General features: G+C 40.1%; 1 long non-coding RNA gene across 1 annotated transcript; it reads right to left on the bottom strand.

Moving 5' to 3' along the window:
• Positions 1-1,997: 1,997 nt before the first annotated feature.
• On the bottom strand, positions 1,998-14,311 carry LOC119088683. The gene is made up of 4 exons (XR_005092377.1): positions 14,026-14,311; positions 10,324-10,421; positions 5,627-5,886; positions 1,998-2,108 (listed from the first exon to the last, which is right to left on the bottom strand). It is a non-coding gene; the product is annotated as an uncharacterized LOC119088683 (long non-coding RNA).
• Between the last annotated feature and the right edge of the window lie 4,447 nt (positions 14,312-18,758).

Below are 18,758 nucleotides of genomic sequence, written 5' to 3'. Positions count from 1 at the left end.
TACTGTGAGGTACACGAATTGGCATCCGCAGGCTGGTTCCTACATAGATGGCAATCTACTAGCTGTTCCAACCCTGAGTCAATGCAGATGCAGAGATCTTGGCATCCTAGTCTTATGTGATAGTGTGAAATTGTCCCACACATATAACCAGCTGTTTCAGATTATTCTGTGAATTACAGTAATTTTGGTAATTAGGACAAAATACTCTAATTTTTTTTCTTGGCAAAACATTTTAATGGCTGATACCCTCTGACCTTGAAGGAAAGCTCTTTGTCCCATCAGCAGATAACTCAGAAGGTGATTAATTAAGCCCGATTAATAAGTCATTTCTACAATAGCGACTTGGACAGCTCATTAATGAAAATGTTGAAAAGACAGAGCAATTTTTCCTTCCTGTTTCCCCCTCAAAATTGAAAACAGAGTGTGGTAGAGGCTCTCTACTGCCCTGGTTTTCAGTGGTATAAATGTGAGGATACAGTGCAATCCATTCTGGTCCTACGCTTGAGACTAGAATTCTCTGTGAGGTTCCTACATGCAACCAGACCCATCTGTGGTGTGAGGCTTTTGAATTTAATGTCATTGAAAAGCAAAGAGCCCTGTCAACATCTTGAATCTTTTATTTTCATCTCACTATTTAGCTTTGATGAACCCCTATTTCAAACAGCAGGATTTATCTTGTTCAAGTCCTGTGTTTTCTGTTCTCTCCTTCCAGTGACCTTCCTGGAGTCTTTGAACTTCTGAAAGAAGTTCATGTTTTGTCCATGTTTTTCAGAGCTACACACACACACACAAATCTATATACACCATATTCAGAGGCATGCATGTGTTTTGTGAACTTTTGTGTATTCGTTTTTTTCTGCTGCTGGGGATAGACACAGGATCCTGTACATGCTAAGGGTGTCCTACTGTGGGGTTCTGTTCTGTGGACCTGATGATATTGAGCACACCATGACCTTCCTGTCTAGTACCAGTATTTAGACCAACTGTCCTTCAATTGTAGCTCTGTCTTGTCCTTGGTAAATGAGAGAAAAATATGTACAACTGTAGCTGTGATAAAAAGATGTAAATTGAATTATTTGTATGCCAGAGAAGGCTGCAGCGATGGAGTTTCTAAATTCAGATTTCTCAAGATAAATTAAAGCCAATGGATGTGGACCTGATAAGAGCATCTTGATTCGAATTCAGTCATCAAGTGCCTAATTTCTAGAAGTTTATTTGCACATTGCTAATGGAATGCTATTTGGAAAGGCAGAAGGTAGAACTGAATTTATTTCCTTTGAAGTAAAAACTCCTCCTTTGGGATTTCAGGTAGACCAATTTATTATCACAATGGCTGACCATCCCCACATGTGAAGGGCAGAGCAATTTCAATAATTTTACTCCAGGGTCTTTGATTTATAGTTTCATTTTTTTCTGACTCAGGGAAGTCGTACCTTCATGTATTCATGCTGACATTTGGTAATAATTCCAGTGCCATCCTGCTGAGTATTTACAGCTCCTAGAATGTCCCAGGAGCCACAGGGGCCACCCTCTCACCAGACACATTTATACATCCAACTTTGAGTTGTAGCACATACTTGCAAGAGGAAAAATGAGCCATCCCTGAGGAAGATGAGCACAGAATGGTCCACAAGGAAAGATTTTGCATATATTGAAATCCATTGCATTGTATTTGAGGGTGCCAGACAGAAGGTTATGTGATGGAGATTCTTTTTAAAAAGTCATTTCATGAAACGGTATTCATGAAGTGGTTTCTTCAGGTTGTTCAGCTAAGATCCTGGCCCAGAATTAATATAACAAGCAGTAGTAATTTTTACTGTTTTTGAGATATTTGGCATATATTATAACACATTTTCATAAGACCTCTATAAAGTAGATATTATCCCAATTTCATTAAATGAGTAAATGAGGTTGGCATGCATTACATAGCATTCAAAAAGTTAAAATTAATTCATTTATTGGAAGATATTCATATTGAGGGGTCTGTCTCACCTCAAGACTCTCTGCCGGCCCTCGTCTCCGTGTCAGCCCTCTTTAGAAGTATCATCTCTCTTGGAATTAGGTAATGAAGTGAAGGTGAATGAGAGAATTCATCGAGTTCATAATACCTAAAAAGAGCACGGTGTGAAGCTATGAATGTCTCAAGGCCAGTCTCTAAGAGCTAAAACTGTATGACAGTTTAGAGTTTAATCACCTTCTCCTCTGCACTTTGCCCTGATACTGTAACTTCAAGTTCTAGGTCCAGTATTCTAATCTCATCCAGCCAGGTCATCCTGAGCAGGAGAGTGCGTTGTTGACAAATGGGAGGACGAAGCCCACTGACAGTGTCTTGTTTTTGTTACCAAGAGACAAAGGGACCACGCGTGTGTGTGTGTGTGTGTGTGTGTGTGTGTGTGTGTGTGTGTGTGTGTGAGTTTCTTAGTTTCATAGATAAAGTAATTTTAAAATGGATTCAAGGGAACTAGAAAACAAGTTTATTGGATTTTGACAAAAAAAAAAAAAAATAGCGCAGGGCAACTGTAAATCTAGGTAGCTACCAAGAAGAGGAGGATGATTCTTTCTCCTTTCTTTTCGTTTCTTTCTCCTTTCACATAGTATTTCAAATTTTAAGGAGGGCAATTTCAGAATGTACCCTTTCTTAAAATTTGTGTGTTATCAAGGAAACAGGATGTAGGGGCCAAAGCTGATTAGGAAGGGGAAAGGCCCACCCTCAATGAGTTCTGAGCTTGATCATTTTCTGACTAGCTACCTAACATTTTTATTGGGTGTTTGAATGTCTTTGGGGATCATAACAAGTTATCAGTCCACCTCCTGAATCTTTGATGTCTGTGACACACTGCAAAATTGGTATCTTATAGGGCCTCCTATTAAGGTTATTGATTAGACCAGATTGCTAATCAAAAGGACATATCACACTTGCTCAGGGGAGATTTCTCTAGAGATACTTTCATGCTTATCTAGTGTATTTTAAAAACGTTCTTAATTGAAATAGAATTATAACACTTCTCCCCCAACTCCCTTCATCCCCTCTGTGCTACTCTCCCTTGAATACCTCCCATGTTCTCCTACAAGTTTCTAGCATCTTTATTACTATTACACATATACACACACATATGCACAAATATATATAAAATACAGCCTGCTGAGTCCATTTTTATTGTTTGTATATATATGGTTTAGAGGCTGACTGCTCTGCACTGGACAACCAATAAGGGGACTCATTCCTGGGAGAAGTTAATTCTTCTCCCATCACTTCTTAGTTGCCTGTAGTTCTTTTGTCTAGGAAGTCTTCTATGAATCAGTCTCTCCAGTGTATTTTTACATTACTGAAACCTTAAGTTTCCTGTTGTAAACTTAGTAGAGCTAAAACATAAACTGAGATACAAAAGCATGCAGTATATTCCAAAAGAAAGTGAAAGGAACTAGGAGAACCACCTATGAGAATTCAGGTCAATAAGGGATGACTCAAAGCTTTCTTCCTTATCTTCATTATTTAGATGTCTCCTCTTGAGTGTGTTTTCATCCTTCACTTTAATAGTTCCCAGTATCCTCTAACTTACTCTTTGAGTCTAGAGGACAGGTCTAAGTCCAGCATTTCTAGGTTCTGGTGCTTTATCCTATGAAGTTACACATAGATAGTTACAGGAAAAAAGGTAGTTATTAAGGAGAAATACAGACAGACATTATCTGTGGTTGTTAATCACACAGATGGGAAGAGAAAGACTACTGACTCAAACCATGGCCAAATTAATTAAAGTAAGCAATTAATAAAAGTAAGCTTTTAAAAATTTGTTTACACAGGCTGTTTCCCCTTAAAGGCAGGGTTCAAGAGATCAACATTAGACATGGTTAAGATTAGGGCTCTCATAGTCCAGGAGTAGGAGGTTTCCAAGGAGAGGATTTGTCAAGCAAATAGTGGGGGTTATAGAGGCAGAACATAAGCATAACAAGTTGGTCATAATAACCTTTTGGAACAAAGACATGGTTGCAAGGTGATCATAACAAGGTAGTCATAACAGCAGGTGGTCACAACAGCAGGTGGTCATAATAACCTTTTGAAACAAAGGCATGGATGCGTTTTTCTGGAACAGGCAACACAGACCATTTGTAGTTAAGGTTACAGGTGAGGTATAGCCTAATCTTTGAGAAACAAAGGTTTAATCAGGAATGAGCCTGTAGTTTGCCTTTACTGTAAGATGGCTTTCAAGCTTAAGATGGAGGCAGGCTGGTTTTTTTTTTTTTTTTTTTTTTTTTTTTTTTTTTTTTTTTATCATTTCCCACTTGTCTTATGTCCCTGTCAAATCCTTGATAGGGATTTAGCACTCTTTCTCCAGGGAGAAACAAAATTTGTAATGCATTATAAGATGCATGGCCTGATTATATATCTGTTTGGTTAGCAACAGATTTTTTTAAGGCCATATAATCTTGGTATGCCAGTAGGATTGTAAGTAGTCATTTTGTCCTTTTTGCCAGAGAGTTTCCTTTTGATTTAACATTCTGGCCTTCTGTTGATGATAAGGGACAATGTATTCTCTTCTGTAACTGCTTCTGAGTTGAAATTAGGATGTGGTGGTCAGGGCCCAGAAATGATGGAATGTTAGTTAAAGGCCAGGAGGGGATTAGGGCAATGGGCTATTCATCAGAAGCATCTGATTTGCTGACTCAGCTGAAGAGACAGAGAGCAATCACATTGACTTGACTGGTTTACAGTTTACAGTTGGTCAGTTTTCTGCAAATTCAGGACTTTCCAGCTTTATAGGACTACCTGGAACTGGTGTGGTGTAGATTGCCTTTGGGGCAATTTGTAGTCTGCAGCCAATTTCCGGATGGTGTCTACCAGCCGAGTAGAACTCTGTCAAGACAGATATAGACTAAGTACAGAAGTTAGAGTTAAAGACTTAAAGGAAATTTAATGGAGCTTCCCCTCATGAACAGGGTAGAGGCAGGGAAGCTTAGGCTGTTGACAGGAGTCCTAAGCTGGAGTCCATTTGACCTGTGAGAGGTAGATCTAAGTTTTTATGACTTTTTCAACTCCATGAAACTTATATTATCATTATAATCTGTATTGAAATCAATATTGTAGAAAAAGCAGCCAATAGGGATCTATAATACAGCTCAGTAGAGTCATGCCTTCAAGTCACAGCAAGAGCTGTCACTTTGGATTAAAAAGTACAGACCTTTTTTTTTCTGTCTGTAGGGCTGGATATATAGATTGGACAGAGATATTTTTAGTATGATGAGAAGCATCTTTTTTTTTTTTTCAAATTTTCCTTTATTTTTTTGCTTTCAATACATCCTGACTGCATTTTCTCCTCCCTCCACTCCTTCAAGTCCCTGCCCTCCTCAATTCCCCTCCCCGCTAGATCCAGTTCTCCTCCATTTCCCATAGGAAAAGAGCAGGCCTCCTAGGAATCAACTAAACACCACATAACAAGATACAATAAGACTAGGCACAAATTTCATATTAAGGTTGGAAAAAGCAACCCAGTAGGAGGAAAAGGGTCCCAAGAGCAGGTGAAAGAATCAGAAACACCCCAGCTCCCACTGTCCCACAAAAACACCAGGCTAACAGTCATAACATATAAGCAGAGGAACTAGCACAGATGCATGTAGGCTCTGTGATTACCTCTTCAGTCTCTGTGAGGCTCTTTGAGTCGTGCTTAGTTGAGTCTGTGAGCCTTTGTTCTGGTGTTTCAACCCCTCTGGCTCCTGTAATTCTTCTTCTCCCTTTTCTGCTGGGTTCCCTGAGCTCCAAGGTGAGGAACTCAATAGAGATTTCCAATGTGGGCCCTCTCTCCACCTAATGTTTGGCTACGGGTCTCTGTATCTGCTCTTATCAGCTGCAGGTGGAAGTCTCTCTGATGACAATTGGGTTCTGATGACAGTCTATGAGAACAACAGAATGTTATTAGCAATCATTTTATTAAATAATTTTATTGGTTTTTTCCCCCTGTATCCTAGGTCTCTGGGCTACCCATTCTCCAGCTCCCAGTGATCCAGGCAGTGTCAGGCATGGGCTCCCTCTTTTGGCTTGAGCCTCAAATTAGAGCAGTTGTTGGTTGGCCACTCCCAGAAGTTCTGCATCTCCATTGCCCCAGCACATCTTGTAGATTGCATAGACTGTAGGCTGGAGGCTTTGTGGCTGGGTTAGAGTCCCAGTCCCACCATTGGAAGCCTTGCCTGGTTACAGAGGATGGCTGGTTCAGGCTCTGAATCTTCCATGACTAGGTGTCCTTGCTAGTTTCACCCTTGTAGAACCCTGGGAATTTCTAGGGTGCTAGGTTTCCACATCGTCCCTCTCAATACCCTCCAATTCCAATCATTTCTCCCCATATTCTTTCCCTCCATTCTTCCTCCACCTGATCCCTTGGCTGTTCCCTTTCCACCCCATCCCCAGTCTACCCACAAACTCTATTCTATTTCCCTTTCTCAAAGAGATCCATGCATCCCCCATAGCTCCCTCCTTGTTACTGAGCCTCTCTAGGTCTGTGGATTGCAGCATGATTATCATTTACTTAACAGCTAATATCCACCTGTAAGTGAGTACATACATATTTGTCTTTCTGGGTCTGGGTTACCTCACTGAGGATGATTTTTTTTCCTAGTTCCATCCATTTGTCTCCAAATTTCATGATGTCAATTTAAAAAAAAAATAGCTGAATAATACTACACTGTATAAATGTACCACATTTTCTTTTTTATTTTTTTCAGTTAATCTTGCCATAGCCATTTTGCTCAAGTGACATGTTGTTGTCCAACTTGTAACAATATGTTGATTTTCTCAGTTTATACTTTTAACTGCTGAAGATTTTTTTCCATGTTTGTTTCCAAAGTATGTATCCATTACATAGATGGGCTATTCACCTTTGGTCTACTAAAAGCTTAACTTTTGAGAATAAATTTGTTTCTCTATTACATTACAATACACTATATTTTGCTCCCTGAGTAATAAGATAATCTCATTTCTGTGGGGTTTGCAGCATTTAAATTCTCATGACAATATAGACTGTTTATTTCTGTCTCTTTTAAATAATTTTTTATTGATTCTTAGGGAATTTGACATCATGCAGCCCAATTTTATTCATTTTCCAGTTCCACTGTATGTGCCCTTCACCCTTGTGGTATCCTTCACTGAAGGAAAACTAAAAGAGAAATAATAAAATTAAAAAATAAAAATAAATAAAATACAAATAATAATATTACAAACAAAGAAACAAAGCAACCCCAAAGCCCATTTCACTCCTCTGTCTTTCTTGCCTTGCCATTGTTTCTTAATTTGCCTTGGTGGCAGTGGGAGCTGGGGCGTATCATGCAGCTTCACTTGCAAATGTTCACTGCAATGATTTGTTGGTCAGGATAAATGCCTCTGGCTTCTGGTACATCATCAATATTGGATCCTCACCAAAACTCCTCTCAGATGTCCTGCTCTTGCCCCAAGTTATGGAGACCCTGCAGCTATGGTTCTGTAGGACCAGTCCCTTCACATGCTCCAGCAGGTTGAAGATGGAGTAGATGATGGGGAGTGCCAGCTCAAAGTCCTGGATGTGTGCCTGGGTGGTAGCTGAGTTGGTCTGACCAGGCTGCCAGAACCACCCCACTCAGAGGGTGGAGCCAGCTCTCACATGCCTATGGTGAGGGATGGAGCCAGCTTTCCAAGGTGGGGCATGTAGTTCTCCTATTAGGGTCAGGGCCAGCTCTACTGTGCCGGGGTTATTGGGTTCATTATCTCAGGGACAGTGAGGGGCAGGACCAGCTCAGCACAGCCCTTGTACTTCAACACATGTTTCAACACATGGTTGCTTGGACCCCTGTGGTAACATGGACAATGGACATCAACGTTGGGGCCCACAGAGGCTCTCTAGTAAGGCCTAACTCAAGGTCAGAAAGTCTGAACTTGTTTTACCCAGCAGGGCTGCATAATAGAATGATTTGGCTAAAGGCATGATTACCAGGTGTTTTGAAGGGTCTGCACTTGGTTGTACGTTGTGTTTTGATCCTGAAGAGGGGAGGTCTTTTGCCTCTCCCCTTGCTAGTATATAAAAAGCTCATTAGAAATAAACTCGAGGCTGCTGGGTATTGACCCAGGGACCTCCTGAAGCTGTCTTGTGTTTTTGTCTTTTTCTCCATCTATATTTCTATCTAGCATTTCTCAATTCCTCACTCCTCCCCACAAGAACCCATCAACAGGTTGGGAACTCCAACACTGAACCATAGCCTTGGGTGGCAGTGCAGGCTACCATTATCAGCATCACCCAGGCTATAGGTGACACAATGAGGTCACATATAGCAACTCAGACCCCGGGAATCCCCACAGCCCTTGGTGGTTGACAGGAGCCATGGAGGTCAACACAGACTGTGGCTGTGGCAGGGCTACAGACCCAGACATAGCCCTAGGAAGCAGCCCAGGACTAGATGCCACTATAGCCTTGGGTGGCAATCAGACTTCTGACATCAGCCTGTTCCTCATCACCTTTGCCTCCTCAGATCTGCCTCTCTTCAGTATGATCCACTCTACCTCCCTCTCTTTCTTCCACCCCACCCTATCTTTGCTCACTATGATGACATGCAACCATCATTGTTGTCATTGGATTGTGTGTGTGTTCATGTGTGCTTCTCTTCTTTTATTTTACTGGTGTGAGATTATTTCCTGTGTTTTCATGAGTATAGTTAATCCTCTTGGGTTAAAGTTTTCCTTTTAGTACGTTCTGTAGGACTGGGATTGTGGATAGATATTGTTTAAATTTGACTTTATCATGGAATATCTTGTTTTCTCCATCTATGGCAATTGAAAGTTTTTCTGGGTATAGTAATCTGGGTTGGCATCTGTGGTCTCTTGGAGTTTGCAGGGCATCCGTCCAGAACCTTCTGGCCTTTATAGTCTCCATTGAGAAGTCAGGTGTAATTCTAATAGGTCTGCCTTTATATGTTACTTGCTCTTTTTCCCTTGAAACTTTTAATATTCTTACTTTGTTCTGTATATTTAGTGTTTTGATTATTATGTGGTTACTGGACATTCTTTTGTAGTCTTATCTATTTGGTGTTCTGTATGCTTCTTGTACCTTTATAGGCATTTCTTTCTTTTGGTCAGGAAAATTTTCTTCTATGATTTTGTTGAAAACATTTTCTGGGATTTTGAGCTCGGTTTCTTCCCCTTTTTCTATTCCTATTATTCTTAGGTTTGGTCTTTTCATTGTGTCTCAGAGTTCCTTGATGTTTTATGTGAGGAATATTTTAGATTTAGTATTTTCTTTGACTGATGAAACCATTTCTTTTATCATATCTTCAATGTCTGAGATTCTCTTTTTCATCACATGTATTTTGTTGATGATACTTGTGTCTGTTGCTCCTATTTGTTTACCTAGATTTTCTATTTTCAGAATTCCCTCAAGTTGTGTTTTCTTTATTGTTTTCATTTTCATTTTCAAGTTTTGAACAGTTTTATTTGTTTCTTCCAACTGTCTCTCCTTTATTCCCAGGCTTTCTTTAAGGAATTTATTCTTTTCCCTCAATTGTTTGTTTGTCTTTTCTGTGGGAGCCTTGCTCCCATATTTTATGACAGGCTGGCTCCCATATTTTATGACAGGGAACTCTTGAGGAGAGAGGGATAAGAGATATTAGACAGAAGGATATAGAAGGGGAGAGGAAACAGGTAGAAACACAGAATAGCCTCAAGAGGACCTGGATCATTATTCACCAGCCCCTCCTGTCTCTTCTAAAGGGCTATTTATAGGACTGCCAAGGGGTGGAGCAAAAGACTTCCCCTTAGCTCAGCCAAGTGTAGACCTTTCCAATCACCTGGTAACCATACATATGGTCAAGCTATCCTCTAATGCAGCCTGCTGGGTGAAGCAAGCTCAGATCTCAGTAGGAAACCTTTGTGGGCCTCCACACTTTTCTTCAATTTCTTGGGAGGAATTTATTCATTTCCTCTTTAAAGACTTTAAAGTTGGTTTTAAGGTCTTTTTCTTGTGTTTCAGCTATGTTGGAATATTCATAGCCTGCTTTGGTAGGATAGGTGGGTTATGGTGGTGACCTGTTGCCTTGGCTATTGTTGATTGTGTTCTTATTCTGTTATCTAGACATCTGGGGTTGGCGTAATTATAGGCCTAGGTGCTGATTTCTGGGTTTGTCTTTGTTGGATGGGTATTTTGTTCCTTGTTTCTGTTTTCGTTCTGGTCTTCTGATTGCTATGACCTGTGGTTGAGCAGGGGGTCTCTACCCAAGTTGGGATATAGGATATGGTGACATGGAGGTGGGGGGAAGATTTGGGATAGCATGGGGGTGCACTAAAAGAGTGGAAAGGACCATGGATGGGGGCCCTACCTGGATTTCTTGTGACCATTGTGGTCTCTGGTAGAGCAGTGAGTCTTCATCTGAGTTGGTGACTGGGATATAGCAATTGATGAGAAGTATCTTCAAGTCTATATTTAGAAGACAACCAGAGGAAATTTAAAATCTTGTGCTGTGACTGATAAGAGTAATCTGTGCTTTACTTCAATGATTAATGTTAAAACTTTGAATTTTTGAAATCTTAATATAACAATAGTATAGAGTCACTTGTATTTATGTATCTTAAGTCATCTTTTTATATCTTCATAATTTATTTAGATTTTTATATCCTCAAATGTTTATAATTTAAATTATTTTTAGACTCTTATAATTTATATAAACCTTGAACTTTTTTATTCCAATTATTTACCATTAGTCATACATAAGTAGTTGATTACTGAGAGCACTCTTTGCAAAGCAGTTTCCTTTGAGTAGTACAAGTTACATTTGAAACCTTTTCATCCTTTAATATAAAGCCCTTTATTAAGATAAACCTATCTTTGAGTTTTCTTATTCATCAGGTGACCTAATAGCTTTAGAAAAGTAAGGCCTGGTTTTTATATATGAAATGCATTGATGAGGAAGCTGCTGCGAAACTGGTAAAGCTGCAATTAGCTGTCAACACCATCAGTAATCTGAGGATAAATTATGGTAAGAAGTATAACTAAGTGGCCTCTGTATCGATTAAAATGATACAGAGACTTAACAGCTATCTGGATGATTACCCTAGTGTCTTAGGATTTCTGTATGCTGTGAAGTTGACCTCGGCAGCTCCTATAAAGGAAAACACTTCACTGGGGCTGGCTCACAGTTTCAGAGATTGAATCCATTATCTTCATGATGGAACATGGCGTTTTGCAAGCAGATATGGTGCTAGGAAAGAAACTGGGAGTTCTACATCTCGATCCACAGGAAATAAGAAGTGAACTGCATGCCTCACTGCGTGTAGCTTGAGGAAAGGAGATCTCAAAGTCTGCCCTCACAGCGACAAACTTCCTCTAACAAGTCCACACCCACTTCAACAAAGCCACACCTCTTAATAATGCTACTCCTTTTGGGGGCTATTTTCTTTGAAACCACCACACCTAGGTTCTTGTGGTGGTCCCAGTGGTTTCACAGGGGACAGAGGTCTTCAGCTGTTGTACAGTACAGCATTACATTTTCAGCTGCTGCACAGAACAGCATCAGCCTTTAGCTTGCCAGACCCAGATGAATTGAGAGACTTTCCCATGGAGAAGAAACCTGGGAAAACTGGCCTCACTTTGATGAGGCAGAGTATGGCAGTTAACCCAACAATATCCATAGTTTGAGTAAAGCCCTAGTGGCAGGCGAAGCAAAGGACAGTTTTGCCTAGTGGTTAGTGTGTTATTACAATCCAGATGGTTTTGTTGGTGTCCCATTGTCTTCTTTGGAGATCTTAGGGTTGGTTGTCTCTAGGATTTGACATTTCTGCCTATTACATGAAGCTTTCTCCATTACACATTTTAAAATCCATATTCAGCAGATCTCTGAAGAGTTTTGAAGGTCATTTATTAAGTATACCTGAGCTAAATAAACTTTACTTGTTTTTAGTTACTTGTTTTAGGTTTAGTCTTGAAAACATATACAGGAGGCTAAATAAAGCTTGTCTCCATAAATGAATTATATTTGTAGGGAATTTGATCATTTATAAGGTGACTACTAATCTGTATGTCTTAATTATCTTTAACAGTTTACAAAAATTAGTATCTTTTATGAGACTAGGATTTTATAGTTTTATCCCTGTTAAATTTAGTTTTAAAAATTTACAATTCTTGAATTGAAGCTCTTTTAGTACAAATCATAAATGTAGTCGACAGGGAGACTGGCAATTTTCCTTTCATAGTGCCCCATTGCAGAATATCACCATTTCTAGTATGAGTCAGTTTATCAAAATATCTAAAACTTAACAAAGTTAGCAAAGAAAAGGAAACCAGACATACATGTTTAAGTCAGTCTCTGTTAGCCTGAATAGACCTTAGGTAAGGAGAGGCATTTTATAGGCTCTTTGTCAGACTGCTTAGGACATTGTCTTGGTGCATCATAAGATAGGAATATCAGCTGGCAATTATTCTGTGTGTTTGGGATTCCAGCGTAGCCTTGGGCCTTTAAGTTTTAGGTTGACTTATTTCTTTTAACAAGAACAGTTAGGGGGGTTACAAAACAAGGTTAGTATATTTGGAAACTTTCCCAGAACTATGGAGTCTGATGGATTAGTTCTTTGTTTTCATTTTGGCTGGTGGTGCTGTCTGTGTGCTGAGTTTTACAGCCTGAATGGTAAGATTACCTATGTAGCTTTCTAATTATTAACACATGTGCTATAAGTTTTAAGTCAGCTTTTATTACAGATTCTACAGATTTTTAACCATATTCAATAAATTTATAAATCTAGAGGTATAGAAAGCCCAAATAAGTCTTACAAACCTTGGAGCAAGGTTTGTATCTTAGAAAAAGTTTTAGGCAGTTAAATGAAACCAGTAGTTTAATTTTTTTTTAGCTGTGCTGCCTAGCTCATTTTTATTTTTCCTGTCATAAAGTCAGGTGGCTCCCCTGACACAAGACAGAAACTTTCCAACTCCAGAGCCAGCTTTCAATACGGTAGAATAGCATGAAACAATATTTCAACATTATCCATACCCAGAAGATGTCTGAATCCCTCCTAGATTGAATCCAGTGACCAGAAAGAAAATTTGAAGCTTGGCTAACATGTGGCTGCAGCAAGCAGCAGCATGGGATTTGTGCCTGGGCAGGGAGGAGTGCCACCCAGGGTGGCATGCTGGGGAGAGGCATGCCCACATTGCCCCAGCCTCAGCCAGGCAGCATTGAAGTGGCAGCAGCTAGAGCATTGTGTGGCTCCTATCTCCACATGTAACTTAAAGAAGATTGATGGGGGGCACAGAAGCACACTCAAGAGATGGAGACAGCAAAATCGAAACCAATACACAGAACACAGGCTAGAGGACTGTTCAGCTTACTAGCCTTATTACTCATGTCCTTTGTCTGTTTCAGTCACCTGGAGTTTGACTATACAAAGACAAGCAAAGCACAAGACAAGACAGATTAAAAATATTAACAGAACAGGGACAATGGCAAGAACAACTGGGGTCATTCAAAGATATACCAGTTTGACCAAAGAAGTTTTTCTTTTAAACAAATACAAGACTTTTTCTCAGAGTGTGTGGTTTCTCCAATTCAGCTAGGCCAGGTCTCTCCAATTTCCATCTCAGCTCCTGGTAATACCTAGCATCCCACACTGAGCCAATGCAATCTATTGGCTTCCTGTATCTGGAAACATCCTCAGGGTTCCTCGGCTCTGTTGTACAGCCTAGACATTGAAAACTTGCCAATGGGTGCTCAGATTCCTGGCTCTCTTACTTCTTAGCTCCCAGTCATACCAGTGTGTCCCCAGGGTCCCAAGGTGGGTCAGAAAAACAAAACAAACAAACAAAACAAAACACCCCCCCAAAGAAAACACCCCCCAAAGAAAAACAACAAAACAAAAAACCTGGTGGCTCTGGCTGAACTCACAGGTAACGAGATGGGCAACTGCCATTTCTCACCTGTTGCCCTAGATGGGAGAATATTGGATCTCTTCAGATCCTTCCTACCACATCTCCAGATTGGGATCCTACAGAACCAGAACAGAAGCAGATGTCACAGAGAGTATCTGTGGCTTACCAGAGGATGCTGCTGTTTGCCCAGGCAGTCTACCACACAGAAGTCATACTCTGGGGCCTTGGAATGTCTCCAAGTTGCACAACACCTAGAAAGAAGTTCAATCCTGGAGGACAGGAGGGAAAGGTCTGACTTCTAAATTTAGGTTGGGGTTTTTAATCTTGCTGGGGGCCTCCAAATGTTGATCCCACAGACTCAAGGACAAAGACCATCAACCCAAATCATGGCCAAATTAATTAAAACAAACTTTTTATTATTAGTGAACACAGGTCGTCTCCCCTTAAAGGCAGTGTTCAAAAGATCAACATTGGACATGGGTAAGGCAAGTTCTTTTATCATCCAGGAGTAGGGGGTTTCCAAAGAGAATATTTGGCAGGCAAATAGGTGGGGTTATAGAAAAAGAACACAAGCATAACAAGTTGGTCATAACAACCTCCTGAAACAAAAACATGATTGATTGCAAGGTGGTCATAACAACAGGTGATCATAACCTTTTATGTTTTTGGTTGTGAGCCATCTCTCCAGCCCAGTAGTCACCTTTTAAAACAAAGGCACAGCTGCTGTTTCCTGGAATAGGCAGTCAAGAACCATTTAGAGTTAAAGTTACAGACGGGGCATAGCCCAATCCTTGAGAAACAGAGGTTTAATTATAAACAGGAATGAGTCTAGTTTGATTTTACTATAACATAGCCTTCAAGCCCAAGATGGAGGCAGGCTGGTTTATCATAGTCTGGCTACAAAAGGGCAAACAGGATGAGGAGTCAAGGGCTGCAGTGATCTTTTATGGGTCATTTACATAGTACCCATCTCTTCCAAGTTCATAGAGTGGAAGAGCTTTTCTAAGCATGCTCCCTCGGTTGAATGAAGCTCAGGTAGGCTGAGGGTTTCCAGTTTTCTCACTGCTGCTTCCTCTTGTTTGCCCGTCTCTGGGATCCCCTCTTACTATATCCTGGTAGTGCTGACCACTGTGGCTCAGCTACCCTGTTAGATAAATTTTAGATGTTCCAGGCAGGATGCAAGGTACTGTGACATTGACTTTCAAAGTCAATACTTCAGCAGGAGTATTAGAGCATTGTGCCATATACAGCACAATGGGGTCGTGAGGGAAGCTATATTCAATTCCAGAGAATAGAATAGATTACTCACTGGGGCAGGGGGAATTTCAAGGCATGTGGCCTAGTCCATATGCTGGGAGGCAGGAAGAGAGTGATGAAGACTAGGGACTGTGGATGTAAATTCATAGAAAGAAGACCTATCTTCTTAATCACAGGATTAATTAGAAATTCATTTATTGTGGAGAAGTTGGAATGTTGCAGATCTAAGACCCAATTACAAATTATCTTGGCCTTTCTTAGGCTGTTAATTGCCATTTATTGCCCATCTCTGTATGTGACCTAATGTCTTTGTGATCACTAGATAAATCTTTTGGATTGTACAAATAGATCACTAGTTTCCACTAAAAAAAAAAACAAAAAAAACAAAAAAACAAACAAAACCCTAAGAATGCCGTCAAATAGCATCTTGCATGTATAGCAGAGTTTCCCTCATTTTTCTATCCTGGTTAGGGTTACTATTGCTATGATAAAATACTATGGCCAAAAGTAACTTGAGGAGAAAGTGGTTTATTTAGCTTACATATTATGAATCACAAGGTACTAAGGGGAAGCCAAGGGAGGAATTCAATCCTTGTATTTGGGAACCTCGAGGCAAGAGCTGAGGAAGAGGCTTTGGAGGGGTGCTGCTTACTGGCTTGGTCCTCATTGCTTACTCAGCCACTTTCTTATAGAAGCCAGGGCCACCAGCTCAAAGGTGTTCTCTCTTGGTCTGGGTCCTCCCACATCAATAACTAATTAAGAAAATACCCTACAGACTTGCCTACAGCCTAAACACATGGAGGCATTTTTTTTTCAACTGATGTTCCCTTCTCTCAAATGACTTTAGCCTGTGTCAAGTTGACATAAAAGTAGCTAGGATGCCTGCCTACCTGATATTTCAGCTACTGTATTTTAAAAGTATCTTGATTTATAATTTTTCTTTGTTCAGTTACTATAAAAACTCCATGAAACTGTTACTACATTGGATCATGCAATTTGGGTGACATGAATCTGTGTTTCTGAGCCCTGGTCACTCATATTTTTCTCCAGAATAAACTATTTCTTATCCTGTTAGAGGAGAAAGATGTGTTTTTTTTTTTTTTTTTTTGTTTGTTTGTTTTTTTTTGCATAGACAGGCTTGTAACTCAAGATTACCTTTGGTCTAAGTTGGGGCTGTGAATGAGGCTGTGCTTGCTGGCAGCTGCAAGGGGGACAGAGAAGGACTGTAAGGCCATAGCTGATATTGCTATTAGCTCTCTGGAGAGAGACCTGATATTTAAGAAAGCAAACGGCGGCTAGAGGGTCAGGGATATAATATACCTCTTTGCAATAAGTTCAACTAAAAAGCCAAACTAATTGTGAGAAGCAGAAAAAAGGAGATTTAACCAATTTAACATTGGGAAAGTGGACAAAGAGACAGTGACTACTTCTACAAGTCCATCTTTGGAGTCCTAGAAATATCAGGAAAAAAAAAAATCACAACTACACAGCATAGTCATTCACCAATGGCTCTCAACTCCAGCAGCTCCTTCAATGTGATCTGAAAAGTTGAAAATCTTCCTTGGAGACAAGTTCTTCCTCAGGGTCAATGGTGTCAGAATTTTTCTTTTCTCATGATGAGAAAACTCCAAATCTTAGGGTGCCATTAAACAATGGAATAATCTGATAGCCCAAAGTAGGGAAACTTGTGTCTCTTTAGAATCTCCCTATACCTGCCAGGCTGATTACACAGCCATGTACTTGAGGAGGTTGAGTGGACCTCAATGTTGAGTAGCAGACATAAATCTTGATGAGTCTGGGGCTCAGGTTAAGGCCAAACCATTGTTAAAGCTAAATCTTAACAATTACTAATAGCTCTCAGACTACAATAAGATGTTTATTTGTCATTGTAGATAAAAATTCACATTTGAACATTCTTAGCTAAGGTCAGATTGACCTAAGTAGGAATTTGGTGAGTAAGTGGTAAGAAACAAACAATTCACCAGTTCACTGAGGAGAAAAGCAACTTGCATAAGAAAAGGTTTGATTTTCTCACTTACTAAGCTGCTGGGAGGCATTTTTAAAAGGCCAATATCTCCCTGCCCCCGACTGTGTTGGAAATTGACATTTGAATGTCCTCTTCATGTGGTGCCAATGATAGGCAGCCAACCAGCTGGGGCTGGGAGTGTGAGGTGCCATTCCAGGTCTTTCACCCTCAAGGGCCCCTCTAGCTCATTTCCTGATTGTGAAGCACTCAGGTTCCTGGTCAATAGGCAGTTTCCTGATTCAATCAATCCTCCACTAAGAGGCCAAAACTATATGAACAAGCTAAAGTCAAATCTTGTTTTAAAAATGGTTACTATAAGTCCGAGTATACTATGCCAGAAACACAGACATTTCAGAATTTATTGACCAACAATAAATAGACAAAGTTCTGCCGTGACAGTGACAACAATTTGCCATATAATCATGCTTACCTTGGTAATAGAGTAGAGGTAAAGGCAGGGATAGCCAAGAGGTTCTCTGCTCGCTGGTCCTTCATGTACATGCAAGGTATCATATCATATGTTGTTTGGAGGCCACACCATCACAGTGTTAGGTATCCATCACTGAATAGTGCCCAGGCAAAGAAGTTACAGCTTTTCCTGACTCTGGAGTCTCTGATAAGTGATGAAACAGCCTGCCTCCATTTTAGGCTTGAAAGCCATCTTACAGTAAAGACAAACTGGTTCATTTGTTTACGATTAAATCTCTGTTTGTCAAGGATTGGGCCCCACCTGTAACCTTTAGCTACAAATGGTTCTGTACTGCCTATTCCAGGAAATAGCATTTTGTTTCAAAAGGCTATGATGGCCACCTGTTATTATGAACACCTATTGTTATGATTACCTTATGACCACTTGGCAATCATGTTTTTGTTTCAAAAGGTTGCTATTACTTTGTTATGACCACCTTGCAATCATGTCTTTGTTGCAGGAGGTAGTTATGATGAATTTGTTATGTTTTGCTCCTGTAACTCCACCTACTTTGACTGCCAAATCCCCCACTTAGAAACCCCCTACCTCTGAGCTATAAAAATCTTGTCTTCTTCATGTCCAGTATTGACCTCTTGAACCTCACCTTAGGGGGAGGCAGCCTATGTGCATAAATAAAGAAGCTTGCTTTAATTAATTTGGTCATGATGATTTGGACTGGTGGTCTTTATCCTTACATCTTTGGGATTAAGAATAAGATCTTATACCTGCTTTCCTTGAAATAATTTGGCCTTATCATCTCAATTTATTCTGATAAGTATATAGGGTAGCTCCCTTTGTATAATAGGGGATAAATTATATATCAGTCTTTGCTGTGTGGTAGTATCTGATGGATGGTACAATTTTTGAGTCTACCCAGGGACTGACTGGAATCATTTTTCTTCTAAGTGGAGCTAAAAGTTGCTTGTAAAATGGGCATATATAAGACTGAAAAGCCAGTTGGTTTTATACAATATGCAATAATATAGAGTCTGGAATGCCTGATGTCAATACGGTATCTGGTTTCCTGAAGAAGTAGATGCCTTAGAATATATAATCCATAGGCAGCCTGAAGCTGTCCCTCACGCCTCATCTTGCTCTCTTCATGGCCAGACAGCCCCCTTGCTCATCAGTGGTCTCATAAAATGCC

This window comes from Peromyscus leucopus, chromosome 10 (assembly GCF_004664715.2).
Source record: "Peromyscus leucopus breed LL Stock chromosome 10, UCI_PerLeu_2.1, whole genome shotgun sequence".
Classification (NCBI taxonomy): Eukaryota; Metazoa; Chordata; class Mammalia; order Rodentia; family Cricetidae; genus Peromyscus; species Peromyscus leucopus.
Note: the sequence above shows the minus strand (reverse complement) of the source record. Positions and strands in the feature narration are given on the sequence as shown.